Source organism: Emydura macquarii, unplaced genomic scaffold (assembly GCF_026122565.2).
Source record: "Emydura macquarii macquarii isolate MOO-44397 ecotype Brisbane River unplaced genomic scaffold, CSIRO-AGI_Emac_v2 contig_2948, whole genome shotgun sequence".
In the NCBI taxonomy this organism is placed as follows: domain Eukaryota; kingdom Metazoa; phylum Chordata; order Testudines; family Chelidae; genus Emydura; species Emydura macquarii.
In genome coordinates this window covers 118,841-137,847 of record NW_027133085.1, presented here as the reverse complement: position 1 = coordinate 137,847, position 19,007 = coordinate 118,841, and the positions used below count along the sequence as shown (strand labels likewise).

Sequence of the window (19,007 nt, the reverse complement as noted above, 5' to 3'; positions counted from 1 at the left end):
AGAGCTCCCAAGAGGCTACTTCCCACTGTGAAGTCCCTGTCTATTACTAGTGGTGGTATCCACAAAGGGACTTAGGTGTTGCAACACTTAGCATCATGACACCTAAAACTTAGATAACCACAGGAACAACACTACATATACTATTAACAATACTATTTAAGTATTTATCCATAGTAGAACAGTTGTTGGTCCAGAGAGTAACAGATAGAGAATGACTCTATAGTCCACGGATTTTGGATGGGACACAATCCAGTAAGCATTCTCAGAGGCCACCTACTGGATTAGGCTCCACATGCACATTTAGGTGACCTATTTTCCCCCAATTCATGAATTTCTCTGGGACTAGAGTTAGGCAGCAGTGCTGATGTTCAGAGGCCAAAATGTAGGCTCTGAGGGAACTTTTACCCTGAAAGTTTAGGCACAGCATGAGTTTAGCTGCCTACAGGGTTTGGCAGGAGTTCTGTGGATTACAGTGGAACCAAAACTGGGATTTAGGCACCTAAACTCAAGACCTAAGTGCCTTAATCTGGGATTTATGTGCCTAAATACCTTTGTAGACTTGGGCCTAAGTCCCTATCAAGACCAGACACTGCACTGCCAACAGTTCCATTCAGCGTCCTGTCTCCCTCCAGAACCGCCAGCAGCAGTAGTGTTAGAGGCCACTGCAGCTATTTGTGCCAATTAGCAGAAGTATGAAAATTTCATTCTTTCAACTCACAACTTGTGTATCCATGTGTGCAAATATCCTATTAGCATACTGAAATACTTATTTCAATGTGGTAATGAGTAAAGTAAGGGCATCATCAGGCATGGTTGCAACGGGGTCTAATTTAGCATAATTTGTTCTGAAAATGCTGAGTATCTGTAGCATTTAGCACCATATTGCCTCCTCTTTGAGGCGTCTCCAGTCAGAGCTCTGCTACCCACTTTGTCCCAGGGCACTAAATATGGACAGCACAGTGCTTAAAGAAATTACAAAAGCTATCTAATATACCAAAACAGAAATGAACATAGGAATTTCTATAACAGATCAAGCCTGAGGTCCATCTAGTCCAGTATCCTGTCTCTGGGAGTGGCCAATACCAAATGCTTCAGAGGCAGATGTAAAAAATCCCATGGGGGCAATATTGAATAATCTGCCTAGATTCTTAGATTCTTCCTAAAATCCCCAGTAAGAGATTAATTTATATCTTGAAGAATAAAGTGCTATATCCCTGCCAAATGTTTTATAAAATCCTATCTAATGTAACTTTGTATGTTCTTATTATTTATAAACAAATCTCATCTTTTTGTGAGTCCTGCTGAATGCTCAGGCCCAGATTTTTACAGGTATTCAGGAGTTGTTCCATTCAGCCAAGGCCTGATGATTTAGATGGTTAAATCCCATTTTCAAAGGGTAGATATTCAATAGGAGAGACAAATCTGGAAAGAGCAAAGCAAGAAGAGACTATAATAGCTGATAGGGAACAACAAAATAAACACAGTTTGCAGTGTGATATGGCAACAACAAGACACATTTTCCGATATACATGCAGAAGCATCACATCATGGAGCAGGTAGGTAGTAATCCCTTTCTATATATCTCTGGTGCAACTGCACTTAGCATTGGGTTCAGTGCTCAGAAACTAGGTCGATGGGCACCTATTTCAAAACATAATTGGTTAAAATTAAGAGAGTCAAAATATAGGATGACTATCAAGAAAAACTCCCTATCACTGTTTAAATAAAATGATCACAGCAGTTATAGAAATGCCTAAATAAAACAGAATGTACAACATGGGAAATAATGGATTAAGCTCCTTCAGCTAGGATATTTCAAATTAGACAGGGCAATACCCTAGAAAATTTACTAAAAGGAATAATCTTGTAGAGGTTGAAAGGTGGATTAAATGACCTAAATGGTCTTTTCTTTCCACTAAATTCTATAATTCTATGACTAAGCAAGAGTTCAGGAGAGGTGAAACCAGAGGTCAGAAACCAGTCTTGCCAGTTAATATGCTATTACATTGTCCCATGTGTTTCCCTCTACTATTACATTACTCCTATGATGGGCTGCCTATTTAGCTACATCTAAGGCTCTGCCCTTGAGTATGGTTCATTTTAACTATTTAGGACAAAGTAACTCTTTGTACTTGCATTACCACACATGATCTATGGAACGTTTATATACCATTCATGAAAATGTTTGATACAATACATTTTCAGTAATATTTTTAATTACAGAATTGAACAGCAGGTTGCTGAATCTTCACAATATAGATGTTAATTACAGATTGTGTTATTAGAGTCCACCTTCTACAATTTTTAGTGACAATTTTTTGTTCTCAAGGAGATGGACTCCAATTTTCTTTCCTGGTAAAAAACTCATACTGAGCTGGACACTATCAGAATATTCAAATTGAAACTATAATAGCTTAACCCCTTCACAACTGTATAAATATGCCCTTAATGTCCATACTATTCACCCACGAATTTACAAAAGAGTTGGAAAAAATATATTCTGAGCACCAACAGCTCAAGGAAATATCTAAAAGTTTCCAGGGGCACTCTTCCCTTCCATTACATTTTTTAATAAAAGTAACACCCTCCCTATGTCACATTTTCATCAGTATTGCTTTTCAGATCTCAACATACTGATAGAAGTCACAGGGCCAAGTACTCTTTGGAACCATGCTGCTGGGGCTTCCAGGTGAGTCAGAGATTGAATGGGAAAAATAAAGTGGTAGTATATTGCCAAGCTCTGTTCAGAGAAGAACCATGAGAATGATTTCTAGAAAATCTGCCTTACAGCGAGAGACTAAAGCTCAGTCTATTTATTTTATCAAAGAGAAAGTTGAGTGGTGATTTGATCACAGGTCTACAATTAGCTACATGAAGAGAAGATATCAGATATTAGAAGGATCTTTAATATAGCAGATAAAGGCAAAATGCAGTGACTGGAAAATGAAGTCAGCAAAGTTCAATTGAAATAGGATGCACATTTTTAACAGTGAGGATAATTAATCATTGGAACAACTTTGTAAGGCATGTGGTAAATTCACCATCACTTAAACACTTTAAATCAAAATTGCATGTCTTTCTAAAAGATATGCTGTAGTTTAACCAGAAACTGATGGGCTAGATGCAGGAATAACTTGCTAAAATCTATAGCCCTGTGTTATACAGGATGTCAGACTACATTATTGTAGAGGTTCCCTTCCTTTGTCTCTTGTTTTTTGTTGGTCTGTTTTTGCAGCAGAAGTAGCCGATGTGTTTGCTAGATGCATGGACTGCACAGAGAAGCTCTCTAGCATTCTATTAGTTTCCCTCTTGTAGCCATTCAATGTACAGAGCACTTCCGCAATTTAGAGTCAGTTCCTCTCTCTGTCAACCTCTTAACATATGAATCAGGATGCCCAATGATAAATTTGTGGGATTATGCAAGCTCTTCTCTTGAAATCTCTTCTTTACTAGAGCACTGTTTCCATTGCTGCTGGTGGCAGGCCAAATTTAAGAACAATGGGCAATTGACCCATATATCTTATCAGTCAAATTGTATCCAATCCATGGATCAAATGTTTTAACCTTTGCTGTATACTGTGTTTTATAAATTCTATGGAAAAACATGAAGGGATTCATTCTCATTTACATTAAAGCTCTCTTACCCTGCTGTGGCAGTGTCCACACATAATCTGCGTGCACTTTAAGGCTCCTTTGCATTGCAGAACTTAGTTAAAGGGTTTTAGTATAAATGAGAATCGGACTAAGTATCTTTTTTCAATATTGTAATAGAAATTTAAATATGTTATTTTTACCAATAAGCAAAACTGATAGGTATGAGTCTTTGGATGAACTATAGTAGAAATTTGAAATGTGTTTTTTATGTTTATTTTTCATGATAAACATAAATTATTGTTTTAACTGATGATAATAGCTTGGTACTGCATTAGTTAATGTGAACCTTGTACCAGTCCCCAGTACAGTGCTCTCTACTATGGGTATTTTTTCTGAGGGCCAACAACAGAGATAAGCAAAGTTTGAATTTCCATCTTGTGGGAAATTCCAATATTTCAACATTTGTTTTGTCCCAAAATTTGGAATTTTGAATATTCTTCATGGAATGGAAATCCCAAAAAAATTTTATTTGGAAATATAAAAAAAAAATTTACACTTTAGATCAAAGTGAAACATTTTGACATCCCCAAAATTTAAATGTTTGGTTTTGGTTTGTTGAAATGACACAAAAGTCTTCATTTTAAGTCATTACAATATTAAACAGCATTTTCTAGTGTGGCATATTGCCTTATGGGAGTTGTAGTTCAAAAGCCTGATGCCCTTGTGGGCCAAGCTCCCTGGGTAGATTACCTCTCCTGTGATGTGCCCAGTTATATGACTCTTATGTGCCTCACGGAGCTTGATCAGCACATTGCATTACTTCCAGGGATCTCACCCCTTAGGAGAGATTGAAGACCCAAACTACAGCTCCCACCAGGCAATCCACTGATAGGGAAATGCAGTTTAATGTTTTATTGAATTGATTCAAATATTCCAATTTAGGAATTCCTGATGGCAAAATAAAGGGTTTCCCATAGAAAATTTTGATTTGGTAGAAATTGTATTTTCCATTAGAAAATCATTCCAATGGAAAATTCCCAACCAGCTCTACTCAGCAATGACTTTGAGCATGCTGACATTGAAGGAAGTCACAGCTACTTGCTTTTCTTTCATCACACTCAATCCCATTGTTCTGAAAATGGGTGAGGAGCATACAGCAGGATACATTATCATAGTGCTGTTGCTTAGTGTTTCATCTCCCCTCCATTTTATTAATGCTATTTTCTTTGAAAATGTTTTTAAAGTAAAAATCTGAGTATTCATGTGGATTTTAGAACGCTTTTAAATATCAGTGCTTAAAACAGAATGTTTGCCCTCAGGCAAACCTTCCAGAAGAAGTCCCTGCAGCATGTAGGCAAAAATCAACTAACATGCACAGCACATGCTCAGAAAGCTGCCAACATCAAGACTTGAATTGGCAGTACACGTGTGCTACCCAGGTTAAATGACCACGGTACCTCACTTTGATCCACCCACATATTCAGACATCAGGTTATCTGCCAACACAGAGCACCAGTCCTGCCATACATTCACAAATGACTTTATCTGGCTTGTCACCTTGGTTCAATTTACATTGTAGAGCCAATTTTTTTCCTGAATAATTTTTAAAATTTTGCTTTCCCAAAGAGGCAATGGATGCTGAACATTAGCCGAGATCAAACTTGAGCAGGTTATATAAGTTTGGGAGAATCACAGTCATAGTTTAAGCCTTAGATGTTTACAAAATAATTACAAGAATAAGAAAATTCATGTCACGGGATTTTATTAAGTGTGGGTCTTTATGTGTACTTTATTCCATTTAGAAAAACTGGTTGTTAAACAGTCGGCTAGTTTCTAGTAGTGGTACTTTTCCACTAAAATTCCTAGGCAAAAAACTACATTAAATTGGAGATAGGACTGAGAGTGCTTGTAGCAGGATGCTACTATTTGAATTCCAGGGGGGTTAGCCCCTGCTATTGAGCCCTATTTAAGGGTAAATGAGAGCCAGCTGAGCAAGCTGGCCTGGAAAGAAGGAATTAGGAACAGATGTGGAACCTGAGAGGGCTAGAAAAGCTCCCAGGAAGAGGCTGCTGAAAGGAAGGCAAGGTAAGGCAGGGAGCCAGAGAGGGAGAAGCTACAGCAAGAGAAAGCTGAACACCCTTTGACTAAAGGCTGAATCTGTAAGATCCCTGTGACTGTCTATATAGACAGTGGTGGGCAACCGTTGTAAATAAAGCACACTGGTGGAGCAGGAAGCTGTTATCTGGAAGTGGTTTGTGGGGGCTGAGGGCCTGGGCAGCAAGGGGGCTAGGCACAAACTTCTACAGTACTATTAAGTAAATTAATATTAAAAGAAAAACCTTAGAAATATTATTAAATCCTTATGTTCTGAGAGTGTCCTGTTTGGAACTTGCTGGGTACTGTACAAACACAGAAAAGAGACAACCCCTACTCTGAGGGGCTTTCATTCTAAAAGACAAACAGATGAAAGGTAGAGTAGGAGGGTGGTCCACAGCAAATTAAATTGGCTTGTTGCAGGTTGTGACAAAGTGGAGATATTCTTGGGGTTTTCTCTGAGTGCTGTGTGTGTGCCTCAGTTTCTCCCATATGTTACTCATGCATTTTGGTAATGGGATCCAGGTATGTGAACATTGCAGAGGCCACTAGAGGACAGTTGGGCCTTTCCCAGCCACAGTGGCCAGGAACCCCTGCCCTGGGTCAACCAGCTGCAACAGGCTGCGATAGCTGGAGACAGGAGGGGGTAGACACCTCTCCTGGGAAGGAGACAAAAGACTGGGGAGAGGCAAGGGGATGGCTGGGGTGGGGGTTGGCTGGAAGGAAGGACTGTCCTGCATAAGGGGGCTCGGGAGCAGAGCCTGGGAATGGGCTTTGAGATTTCTTAGTTGGTTGCTGCTGTAACTTTTAATTAAGCTGCTAACAAAGTCTTTCTATTCTGTGATACTGAGAACTAATAAACCCTTCTGATTTCCACACCAGCTGTGAATTGCTTCTGACTGCAAGGTGGGATGCATGGCCCCTATGGGGATGTGCAGGAGCTCCCCAGAGTCCCATCCAGGGGGAATCACAGGAGAAGCTCAGGTGGAACAGAGGTGCTGAGCGCTCTGAGGCCAGATTCAGGAGGTGGCTATACTGGTGTGAGTGGCTCCAGAGCACTGTTCCTGTGGGACTCCATCACATGTGGTAGCAGAGGATGGTTGGATGCACCCTGCAGATGACAGCATCTGGCAGTAAGTGATTTGGGAGCAGTGGGACAAAGGGGCATTAGGGGAACAGTGGAAGATGGAGTACCACCATCTTCTTGAGAAGGACATTGTAGAGTTGAGCAGAGAGAGAGGTTTGTACATTGGAAGGCTCACCAGTGTGCAGCTGATTCACCAGCTAGAGGACAGTGACTGGTCTCAAGAGCCAGATCCTCACCCAAATGGGATTTCCAGGAAGGCTGGGGCAGCTGGAGCAACGGGCAGGTGTCCTCAAGACACACATCCCCAGACAGCAGCAGGTCTTCATGGCCAAGTTCCCCCCTGGATGTGAGAGGGCTGGAGACAGAGCTGTGACTGAAAGAGCTGGAGGATGTAACTGAACGAGGGGTACTGGAGCAACTGTACAATGTTTGTCCCCCTGTCCTGAATCTGTGGTTGGTGGACAAGAAGCCTAAGGCTCTGTGGAGTGCAGGCAAGTTGGCTGAGAAGTTCATGGACAGCCAGTCAGGACATGGACTGGGTCCAAAGGGGGATGGGGCCAGATCAGGGAGTACCAATGCTATAGCTGATGCTTTGTCATGAAGAGAAAGGCCTGAACTTCCCCAGGTTTCCAGGAGAAGTGACCCCACTCAGTTCGGTCTCGAAGGCAGGAGAGATGTGATGAAGTGGAGATATTCTTGAGGTTTCGTCTGAGGGCTGTGTGTGTGTGTGTGTGTGTGTGCCTCGGTTTCCCCCATATGTTACTCATTTATTTTGATGATTGATCACACACCTGGATGCCTTGTGGTGGCCACTAGAGGCTCGTTGGGCCTTCCCCAGCCACAGGTACACAAACAGTGGCCAGGACCCCCTGCCCTGGGTCAACCAGATGCAACAGGTTGTGGCAGGTGAAGAGAGGAGGGGGTAGATACCTTGCCCAGGAATGAGACAAAGGACCGGGGAGGGATAAGGGAATGGCTCGGCTGGGGGTTGGCTGGCTGGAAGGGTGATCCCCCATCAAGGGGCTTGGAAGCACAGCCTGAGAATGGGCTCTGAAGCTTCCTAATTAGTTGCTGCTGTAACTTTTAATTAATCTACTAACAAAGTCTTTCTACGCTGTGATCCTGAGAACTGCTATGTCTACATTGCAGCACTAATTCGAATTAGCTTAATTCAAATTACAGAAAGTCTGCAGCACTTTCTATAAATCGCTGTCCACACTACAGTGTTTGTGCTGGTTTCTTGTGTCCACACTGGCCAGCCTTAATTTGAATTAGAAAGCAGTGCAATGTGGGAAGCTATCCCACAGTGCAACTAACCATAGAGGCTGTTGTGATGTGTCATCATCCCAGGATGCAGCGCTGCTTCCCCCACCCTCTTCCCCCACCCGCAAACAAACAGGAAAAGGATTTTCATGCTGTTTTTTTTACTCCTCCGATTGCCATTGCTGCAGGCACATGGAGCCAGCTGAACTATGCTCTCATTTTCACCGTGACAAATGCATCGCAGCTTATCCTGGATTACTTTAGAACTGTATGCTCTTTGCCTTTTATGCTCCCCCTACTAACCCCTGTATATTGCTTGCCTTTAATTTTGATTCTACAGGTGTCTGTAGAATGTAAGATAAATATCAAGGGAGTCAGTTAGTATATTAATACAGTGATACAAATGTTTCCTTTCACTGATGGAAAGCATGATATAATGTATCCACATGTAGCACTGTGAATAAACTCTTAAAGTATAAATTTCCATGATTGGTCACTGAAACAATGTAGCAAAGAATTTCCTCTCACTGCTGGCATTTAAAACACATTCACCATGCGGGGAGTGGGGTGGGTGGTGAAATCTTTCAAAGGGACAAACTGCAAAGGGCTTTCTGGGCAGTTAAAACGCATTCACCATGTGGGGAGAGGGGGTGTGAAATTTTCAAACCCTTAAAGAGACAAACTGCAAAGGGCTTGTGGTGTGTGTGTGTGAGGGGGGGTGATCGCAGCTTGGATTTTAAACCCATTCACTGCAGGATATGAAGATTTAAATCTTCCCGGGGCTGCTTTGGGGGAGGGTACTGAAATGGGGTATCATGGGATACAGTCTGGAGGCCAATTAATTCTAATTAAGTCCCATTGCGTCCACACTCACTAATGCAAATTAACTGATGCGCTTCAGGTGCTAATCCACTTGCAGAGGTGGTTTTATTAATTTGATTTTTAAAGGCTCCTTAATTCAAATTAACAATGTGCAAATGTAGATGTGGGAGTAATTAATTTGAATTAAGGGACTTTAATTCGAATTAAGCCACCAGTGTAGACCAGGCCTTAATAAACCTTCTGATTTCCATGCTGGCTGTGAATCTGTTCTGACTGCAAGGGGGGGGGGGGTGTGCATAGCCCCTTTGGGGTGTATAGGAGCTCCCTAAAGTCCTGTCCAAGAGGACTCACAGGGGGAGCTCAGGCAGAGCAGGGGTGCTAAGCACTCTGAGGCCAGATTCAGGAGGCGGCTGCACTGGTGTGTGGAGACCCAGGGGTAATGGGACAGACTCTGAGCACTAGAATCTGGACTGGCTTCACCCCAAGTGGATCCAAAGCGCCGTTCCTGTGGGACTCCGTCACATGTGGTATTATATATTTTTTTTTAATTGGGGTTAAAGTTAGGGAGGAAGGGAGCAGGAAAAGGAAAGAAGCAGAAGAGGAACAGTTACAATTTGTCACCTGTCTAGCCATGATTATCAGGCAGGATTTTGTGGAAATCATTGCAGAGGTAAATCTTAAGGAGGAATCTGAGGGAGGATAAAGTAATGGCTTTTCCCATTTATAAAGGGCAGAGAAAGCATGAAGGTGTTTGAGAGAGGCTGCCTAGTGAGTATTAACAATGAGTTATCCTGGCAGAGTGGGGTTGGGGGGGCAGGGTCAACATCATGAGAGGTTACTAGATCGGCCAAATAGGGTGGGACTAAGGTATAAAAGACCTTAAAGACAAGAGGCTTGTATTTGATGCTCAAGTGAAAGGGGACTCATGGGATAGACACAGTGGGGATGATAACGTGGTCAGAGTGAGTAGCCAACATTATTTTAGCAGCAACATGCTGAATAGACTTGTGAGGAACAAGGTTGCAATAGTCAAGGTGAGACAAGAGGAAGATACAGTGGTCAAGACATGAAATGATGAGGACTTGGATGAGAGTTTTGGCAGTGCCCAGAGGAAGGCTGGGATTTAGAGTTATTGTGTAAGAAAAAGTATTGAGATCTAGAAATGGTCTGAATGTGGGTACAGTTGGAGCTGGGTGTGTACTTTCCAGCTCAAGGAGGCATACCCATGCTAGCTATGAACGAGTCTGCATGCTAAAAATAGAGCATAGCCACATGAGTGCACGTGGTAGGAGGGGCTAGCTGCCCCAAGTACAATCCCATCTGAGGCACTAGGTACATACTTAGGGTGACTACCCTCTGCTGTTGCTTGCGCCGTGACACCTATATTCTACTTTTAGCATGCTAGCTCAATCAGAACTAACACAGGTATGTTTGCTTGCACTGGGAATCGCATCCCCAGCTGAAAGTGTGGACATACCCTAAGAGAGCTGAGTCAAAGCTGACATCCAGGTTACAGGCCTGAGTGACTGGGATGGTGGTGATGGTGGTATCCACAGTGATCAGAAATGGGGAACAGGGTGAGGGTTTGGGGGGAAAGATGAAGAGTTCAGTTTTGGCTATGTTGAGTTAACATAATGAATCCACAAAAAGATGTTAGAAAGACAGGTCACGATACCATATTGGAGGAAGGGAGATAAGCACCTGTAGAGGAGTAGATTTGAAAGTCATCAGCATAAAGATGGTAATGCCATGCTTGCAGATAAGAGTACCTAGAGATAGAGTGTACTGGGAGAAGAGCAGAGGCAGCATGGGAACTTATCTGTTTGCAGAGTGGCTTCTGTGGTTGGGAGCCAGGAGGAGAGCTACAGAGTGAGAAGAAGGAAAGCAGAGCTGGGGACCCTGACTTAACAGTGCTACCGGAGAATCCGGAAGCTATCAGAAAATAGGGCAGAAGCAGCCTCACAGAGATGTGCTTTTGTTCCTGTTCTTCACCAAAAGGGAAGATGTGTCAGAATCACTTGATATTTATGAAGAACATTACTTGTTGGTATGCAATGTCACAAAAGAAAATCGGTAGAATAGATAATGCAAATGATTTAATAATGAAAGCTAATTTTGTTTTGTAAAACTGCCTATGCAGTACATTCAATATGCTTTAATTATTATACCAAACCTGAACTCTCAATGTTTTTTATTTATTGAGATCATTCAAGCCAATAAAGTCATTCAAGCCAGCTACCACACCTGCTGAATTTCAAAATAGGCATATTTAAGAAATTTTATGTAAAAATAACTAGCTTATCAAAAGAGCTAGAAAATGCAATTGAGCCTAAGAAGAGCAATGTTGTTCAATTTTGGGTGAAAATAATAGTATCTAAACTATTTTAAGAAGAGTGTAATACTGCTACAAGTGCACAACACAATACAGCCTTAACTGGGGAGCTGTGACCTGCACCTCCATAGTAAGACTGAATGGACATATAGAATATCCTGTTGCCAGGGTTTCAGATAAGCGGTCAGCTAAGTTCACAGATTGACCTCATTTAGAAATACAAAGTTGTTCTTAAAAGTGCAGATCACGGAGGAGCCTGAAGCAGGTGACACTGATATGCTGGAGAAGCTAGATGGTGGCTACTATATAAAAAATGGCTAAGACGCATCCATGCCCATATTAGACAATGCACTGACCCATGATTTTGGATTCTTCGTAATCCACAATATGTAGTGCAATAAAAATCAAAGAAGCAGACAGCCAGCACATGCTGTGGGATAAGAGCTGGTCCTGCCTGGGATCAAAATAAGGGGCTGGAAAGAAACGGGCTAGATAAGAATGAGCTAGAAATGGGGTTTGAAAAGGACAAGAACTTTCCATGCACACTCATTCATCTCTTTATTACTTGATCTCCTGCACAAAACAAATAGACCTGAATTCTAAAAGTTGTTTACCCAAAAGAAACCCATCAAAAACTGTATTAGTAATCTAGGACTGCATTGTTTTGCCAGTGCATTTTCTCAGCTGAAGGCTGTTACACTTAAGGAAAATCATCTTGCCTTGTAGAGCAAAACAGGGATTCTGCATTTTTCTATCACTTCTTTAGAGTGGAAGGTAAAGAAAAATGCAAGACTTGTCTGGGAATGACGGCAGAATGAAAACATCACTGATGGTATTTATTGCAGAATTTGACAATTCTGTGCTAGTCACATATCAAAACAATAGAAATTGCTTCAAGAATAACAGCACTCACCAGAGACTTGGTTTCATTCAAACAGAACAACCATGAACAGCAATACTAGGACTTTATCAGTTGCATCAATTGAAGATAATCTTTTCCATGATATGACAGTTGTTTCAGCTGTCCATTTTCATTTTAGAATCATAGGGCAGGCAATTCATAAAGCTTCCTCTATTAAAAAGCATCTGAGGGAAGTATCCCATAGGAAAAGCTTTTGTGAGAAGAGTAGAAGTGTGTGGAGAAGGGAAATTCCATTTCATGGAGGCTTTCAAGATTCTGAAATTAGATATTGTTCCGATTAGGAACCCAACATGAAAGTTTTGAAATTCTCCACAAAAGAAAATTCCCCCAAAATTCATTTTCATGTTGACAAAATTGAAACATTTTGTTTTGATTTCAACTTTTTCCACGGTGATTTCTCATAGTGCAGCTCGTATCTCACAGATCATAGGAGGATCATCAGAGCAGACTTTCTCTCTGTCAAGACAGGTGGCCCATTACAGCACATCACCTCTCTTCTACACAGTCCCTCTTAGGATCATGCCCAGTTCAGTCCCCACTTCTCTTCCATCCCCTTACATATAACCCACATTTCCCTGTGCCCCCACAGCCCCATATAGCCACCATGCCCCCTAAAGCTCCACATATCCCCTGTGGGTTCCTACAACCCCATGCCCTCTCAATCTACTATGGTATTCCCATACCCATATCAACACCCTCATCTTCCTCATACTCCTTAACAAGGCAACTCCACACCTCAAGATGCTCCAAGGAGCCTAATAATGTTGTCAAGGGGGTCATCGGCTACAGTGAGCATTCTGACACTCAGCAGGAGACCTGCCACAAAAGAAATCTCAAAATATGGGGGAAAGAAGAGCCAAGCAACATGTCTTCATTCCACAGGGCTCAGACAGGGCCCCTGCAGGGTGCTGCCAGAAGCAGAAGGGTCCAGTGGGGAGGGCATATTCAAGAGCAGCTCAGATTTGCAGGAGGAGTCGGGAGTGGAAAGGGAAGCATTAACACTGTCCTGCCTTCTCCACCCTATTAATATTCTGTGGTTCATTAATCGCAGTGCGGCAAACCAGAGCATATTCACTGGGTGGAGAAAGGATGGAAGCACAATGCTTTGCCTCTGACTTCTCCTGTTGAATCCCTGAGCTGCTACGGTGTACACCTTACCCAAAGTTGGAGATAATTCTTATGTTGACACATCTGCTCCTAGTAGCTGCCACCTAGTCATCAGGTCTACGCTGGACATGCTTGAGGCAATGGGTATCTGGAGCTAAAGAAGGGGAACTAACACTGGGGGAAAACGTCACACTTGGGAAGCAGAAACCAACTCAGGAAAAAGACACCGGGCATCACTGCGGATATTTCAATGGAAACCTTGGCTCAATGTGCAGCAACAGTCCAAAAAGCCACAAAAAAAAAAAAACCCTGTAGATTCTCAAAGGAGGGAAGAAAATAAAGGGTGACACAGCAAAGATGTAGCTGAAGAAACAGAATCATATCCATGAGGGAAGAAAAAGATCTTGGGCCTCCCCACCCTCACAAGACAAAAATGTAATAAAATCTTTATGTTCTAAGAAAACTCGCTAGGACTCCCTTTGGAGTTAACATAACTATCCTTACTCAGGGCAATGGATGCATACACTATGCATCCACAGCACTCACATCCTCTGCTGCACTGAAGAGTGAAATATTGGAATAAAACTAAAGTTGGATGCCTTTCGTGGTAGTACAGAGCATTAACCAACAGACAATTAGGCAGGCCCCGTCTACCTCTTTTTTTAAAATGTATAATTCATAAAAAGAACAATTGCCAATAATCACAGTAGAGAGAGATTTTCTGTAATGAGCGTTAAAGAACAGAGCACTTTTTCTTTGGTATTTCCAGTTAGACGATTCTAATAATGGGTACAGTAATATGGCAGTTTGGGAAGGCTAAAATTAGCATTTGACAAGTACTTTGTGGTTCACAATGTAAATGTCTATGGCATTATAATTCAATTCCTCTAAGAGATAAGAATGATACTCTGCTCATCTGAATTGCTGGAAGGTGTGAACTGACTTACCAAATGCATGGTCTTTTAGTAACTTTCAGAGGGGACTAATTCACATAAGTCGCCAAAGTGTCTTGTCAAAGCTTTTTCACAGTGCAAAGGTAATAATACTTCTAATTACACCTAATGTGTTTTGGAACATAGACTTTATGAATCACAAGGCCCTTTTGTTTTCTGTGCTTTTCTGGGCAGATGGTTTCATACAGCATTTCAAAAGAAGTCAAATGTAATTTTATTTATGCAAATAGAGCTGCAAATTCTATCCAAAGAGTTGCACATAAGAAAATCCAACAATTCCGTTTCTAAATCATGAAATAGTACTCTAATTAACAAATAATAATTGTATGATAAAGTCAATACGAATTGTCTAATTTTTTTAAGTTGCTTTTAAATAGAAATCCCTGTACACATGTCCTCAAGCATGAAAAGGAAGCCAATGTTAAATAATTCAAACAAGCTTAATGTAACAGTTCAGTTTACTGCAGTTTAAGCCTCAACCAGAAAAGCTTTCTTATTAGGTAGGATAAGAAGAAGAGAACTTTAGAAATGTTCACTGTGAAAATAATTTGCTTATCAGTGTCACTTTATGTGACTGTTTCATTGCACTTTCTTAAAGAGTATAAGCATACAAACTCATGCATTAGACAAACTCTGTTACACACAGATATTCCTTTAGATTCTTGGTACAGATTGTGTCACACCCTTATTACAAAATAAACTGTTTGTTACTAATAAACCAATAGGGTGACCTAATCCAGACCTGGGCATGTTGGTTTGTTTCTGAGGCAGTCTGATGAGGTGTGTGTACCTCACACATGCCCTGAATGGGTTATGGTGAGGTATCTGGCTGCATGTGGCATTTGGGACAGATGTAACTGAAAATGAGTCCCAGCTGGGAAAGGAGCTGGGTGGTTACTATAATGAATGGAGGAAGTTCAGAGCAGAAGGGGGCTGCAGGCAGGGAGAAACTCTGCAGTCACCCCCTGGAGTCAGAGACTAGAGAGACACCCCCACATGCCTCGCTTCTGTTTGGGAGGGGGCAATGCCTCCCCCTGCACCTATCCAAATTACACCCATGCCTGAATGAGGGGCGGAGTCTGCCAGTTTTTGGACTGTGGGGTTGTGGGAGGCACCGGAGCCTGGGATGAGGCATGGGGAAAAGACTATAGCACTTGAGGCACACCTGTGAAGAGGAAGCAGCCTATTGAGCCCAGCTGGGTTGAAACTTTGTGTGTGTGTGTGTGTGTTTCTGCTGGATTTTGATAAAGGACTCTGTGGCCCTGGAAAGGGCTGGACTCTATAATGTGGTCTAGTTGAAGGGTCATGACACTTCTACAGCTGCAGTAGGCCAAAGCATAGTGGAGGAAACTGAGGCAAGTGTGCTGCAATGCCACATCCAGCCCAGAGGGGGTATGTTAAGGCAGCAACTTGCCACAAGCTGAGCATGTATGTATAATGATGGACTCAAACATCCCAATACAATCAAAGTAAAATGTGGCATCTTGGCATGACATAGAAATTACCCAACAATAATGATGAGTATACTATATGTCTAAACCACCTTCCCAGTTGTACCATATGAATGTCTGCTGTCAACATCTCTGCCAACTAAAACATAACTCAAAACCCAAGGTAACTGACTTCACAGTCCATGTTGAAAGAAAAATAGTTTTTAACTCCCAAGACTTCATGGAAGCCTAAATGAGAATAAAGTAGGAACTTGGAGGGGCCAAACTACAGTCGCCTATCCACCAGTGGAAAAATTTTTATACTGGTTCGGGATTAGGCATGTAAGAAGCTATCTGCCAACTAACTCTGAAGGCTTGGAGGCAGCTTTGGGGGAGAACCTCCAGATGCCATCCTCTCAGTTAAAATCTCAAGAGAGACATTTTGCCCCAAAATACCCTTTGGTCCAGAGAAAAAGGTTATGGGCTGGGAACCAGGAAGCCATGGGTTCTGATCTCACCTCTTCTGATGAGTTCTGTGAATAACTATGTGCAATTCACAGTGCCGATGACTTATCAAGATCTCATATCTCCACCACAAGAGACAGGTAGCTGAGTAACTATGAGATTGCACAAGGTCACTCTAGGCAGAGCTGGGAACAGAGCCCAGGACACTAATATGACAGAATCAACTCTGTCATTCAATCATACTGTCTTTCAGACTGTACCAAATCTAAGTGCCTAGCTATCATGTGGATAATCACTGCTTTCACTACTAGACCTTATTATTCAGAACCAGGAACAGAAACCAGAAATCCTGATGCCCCACATTCTACTGCTGCCTCACAAATAATTATAAAACTCACCGTGTTTTATGTTCTCCTCTAGAGGTGAATGCACCTAGAGAACAGCAGCCTAACTCTCTTACCAGTTGCTCATTTCACTCCAATAGTAGAGGTCTAAGCTGTGGATCTGGATTCAAATTCAAAACCTGCTGACCACCCATGTGGGTATGCATTCATAAAATTAGAGGCTAACATAATGCAAACACAAGGGAGGAGAATTAAGGTTGCTCTATATGAGAAGTGTTTGGTGGGCCTCAGTTCTAGCTCCCACATCACAAACTCATGACCACACTTTGGCAGACTCAGCAGAAAGACCAGGAACTTCCAAGACCATGGAGACTGAACTGTGCCTGTTATTCCTAGAGGAAGTTCCTGCCCTCCAGATGAGGGGAGTGTGTAAGAGGCAGTGTGTATGGAAGGCTTGCCTCACTACTGCTGTACAGGTAGACAGAGGACTTCACTCACCAGGGCTCCTCTGTCAATGCCTGTCACCAGCACTGAATCCACACACCAGCTTAAAAATTGTATCTTCATCCCGCTACTCTAATATTCTAAGATACATTAGTTTACTGAGGTCACAGTCTGCCAATTTTATTTCCAGTTAAGGTTGCGAAAAATGAATAACTAAAACAGTTAAATAAATTTGCCTTTTTTAATTTAGAAATGGAAATTTTCTTAATGTATGCAGAATTGATAAAGTTCTATTATTACTTAAATACATGGCTTAAATATAAGGCACTTTTGTAGCATAAAGAATCATGTTAGTTTTAAATTAAGCACTTGAAAATTACACTATCATGCTGGTGAACCAAATAGAGAGTTTCTGTTACAAGAGAAATTCTCTCAGTAATAACCTTTTGAAACCTTGACAAAGGATAACAGAATACCCTTTCATCACAAGTACATTATAATCATTATTGGTATAACACCTTCTGCATAATCTTTAATAATATTTATATTATATTTGGAAAGCTATAAATAAGCAAATATTTGTTTGATTTGATATGTGGTAGACCTCAGAAAATAAATGGTATATTGAAGGGTAAAAATGTATTTTAACATGCTGTTAGTTTTTCAACCAATTATTGTTATATTAGAAAATATTAAATCAGTTATGTCCCAATTTGGAACATGATTGCATTTCGGTGGACTGTTGCACTGCATTGCACTATTGAACTGGGGCTCAACTAATTTGATGGGGGTTCTACATAGACACAACAATTCGCCCCCATGCAGTCATTTTCAGGTCAGGGCCTTAGTGTTAACTTCACAAATCTTCAGCATCTCTTTCACTGCTAGGTTCTGGTTTGACTGACATGCAGAATTTTTTTTTCTATTACAATAGTTTCACAATATAAACTGATCTGTGTGGATGGAAACGAGTTGACAGATAACCAATGTTTGATAGATCAATTAACTTCCTTTTATTTATATATAATTCTATGTGCCTTACGTACTACAGTCACTTGACATATTGACCGAGATCCTCAGCTTTCGCCCAGGACCACACAACATAGTTCAGGTTACTTTTCCATTCCCCCAATCCTGGGCTGACAGTATGCAGGGCCAGTCCTCTGTCTTGAACACCAGCATAAATCAGAGGAACTCAAGACTTACTCTTAGGTAAGCCAACTGACAACAAACCAAAGATGCAGTACAGCATCCATGGATAAGTGAGCCATTCGGAAGCTGTATCAACCTCCCTTTTCCTGCTACCCACTCCCCCTTTGCTGGCAGCAGGAAGAGCGGGAGAGGAAGTGGGGGAGTAAGAGATTCTACACTATTTCTATGCCACTGAAGAATCCTTTTACACTAGGACAAGCCTCCTGTGACTGGCTATACCAGTTGGTAGGGTGGTGCAAAATGGCCACACAGCACCACAGAACTTGGGTCATGAAGTCAGGTAGAGCTGATTGGATGATAACATTTCTGTTTTGTAGCAACTTTAGAAATGTGGTTTCCTTCTATATTAGAATGAAACCAAAACCTTTTGAACATTTTTGAAAAAATGGAATTCTGTCAAAATGTTCATTTTCGGACTGAAACTGGAGCTTTTTTATTCAAGAAGGAGATATATGTGGCTAGGACAATTTAATTTCAAGTCCCTATTTTCTTGATTTGAAGCAGAGTTTTTCATCCCATATTACTCTGATTCATGTAGAACAGGGATTTGAACCTTGTCTCCCGCATCCCATGCCAGTGCCCTAAACCACCAGGCTACAAAATGTGAGAGAGTCTTTCTTTCATTTAATTGAAAATGCTCTTACTATATATAGAGTCAGAATGTAATATTTGACTTCCAACATAAATCAATGCTTTAATTTCACTTTTGTCTGTGTAGGGGGATCTCTCCCCTGTCAACTTTCATGATCTTGCAAATGGGAGAGGGAATTCAAAAATTTGGGATGAATCACATTTTGAAGCATTACAACTACAAGTGTCCCCTCAACTTCTTTACAACTATCTCCTCTGAACCTCCAGCTCTTGTACATCCCTCCACCTCTGGTCCTTTGGTCTAGCAAGCTAGTCCTTACCCAACAGGCCTCATGCTCTGATTGGTG

General features: G+C 41.6%; 1 protein-coding gene across 1 annotated transcript in view; it reads right to left on the bottom strand.

Annotated features, from left to right (window-relative positions):
- GABBR2 (gamma-aminobutyric acid type B receptor subunit 2) overlaps positions 1–19,007 on the bottom strand; it is a 761,509-nt gene that overhangs the window by 720,087 nt on the left and 22,415 nt on the right. The gene's annotated exons all lie outside the window — the stretch shown is intronic.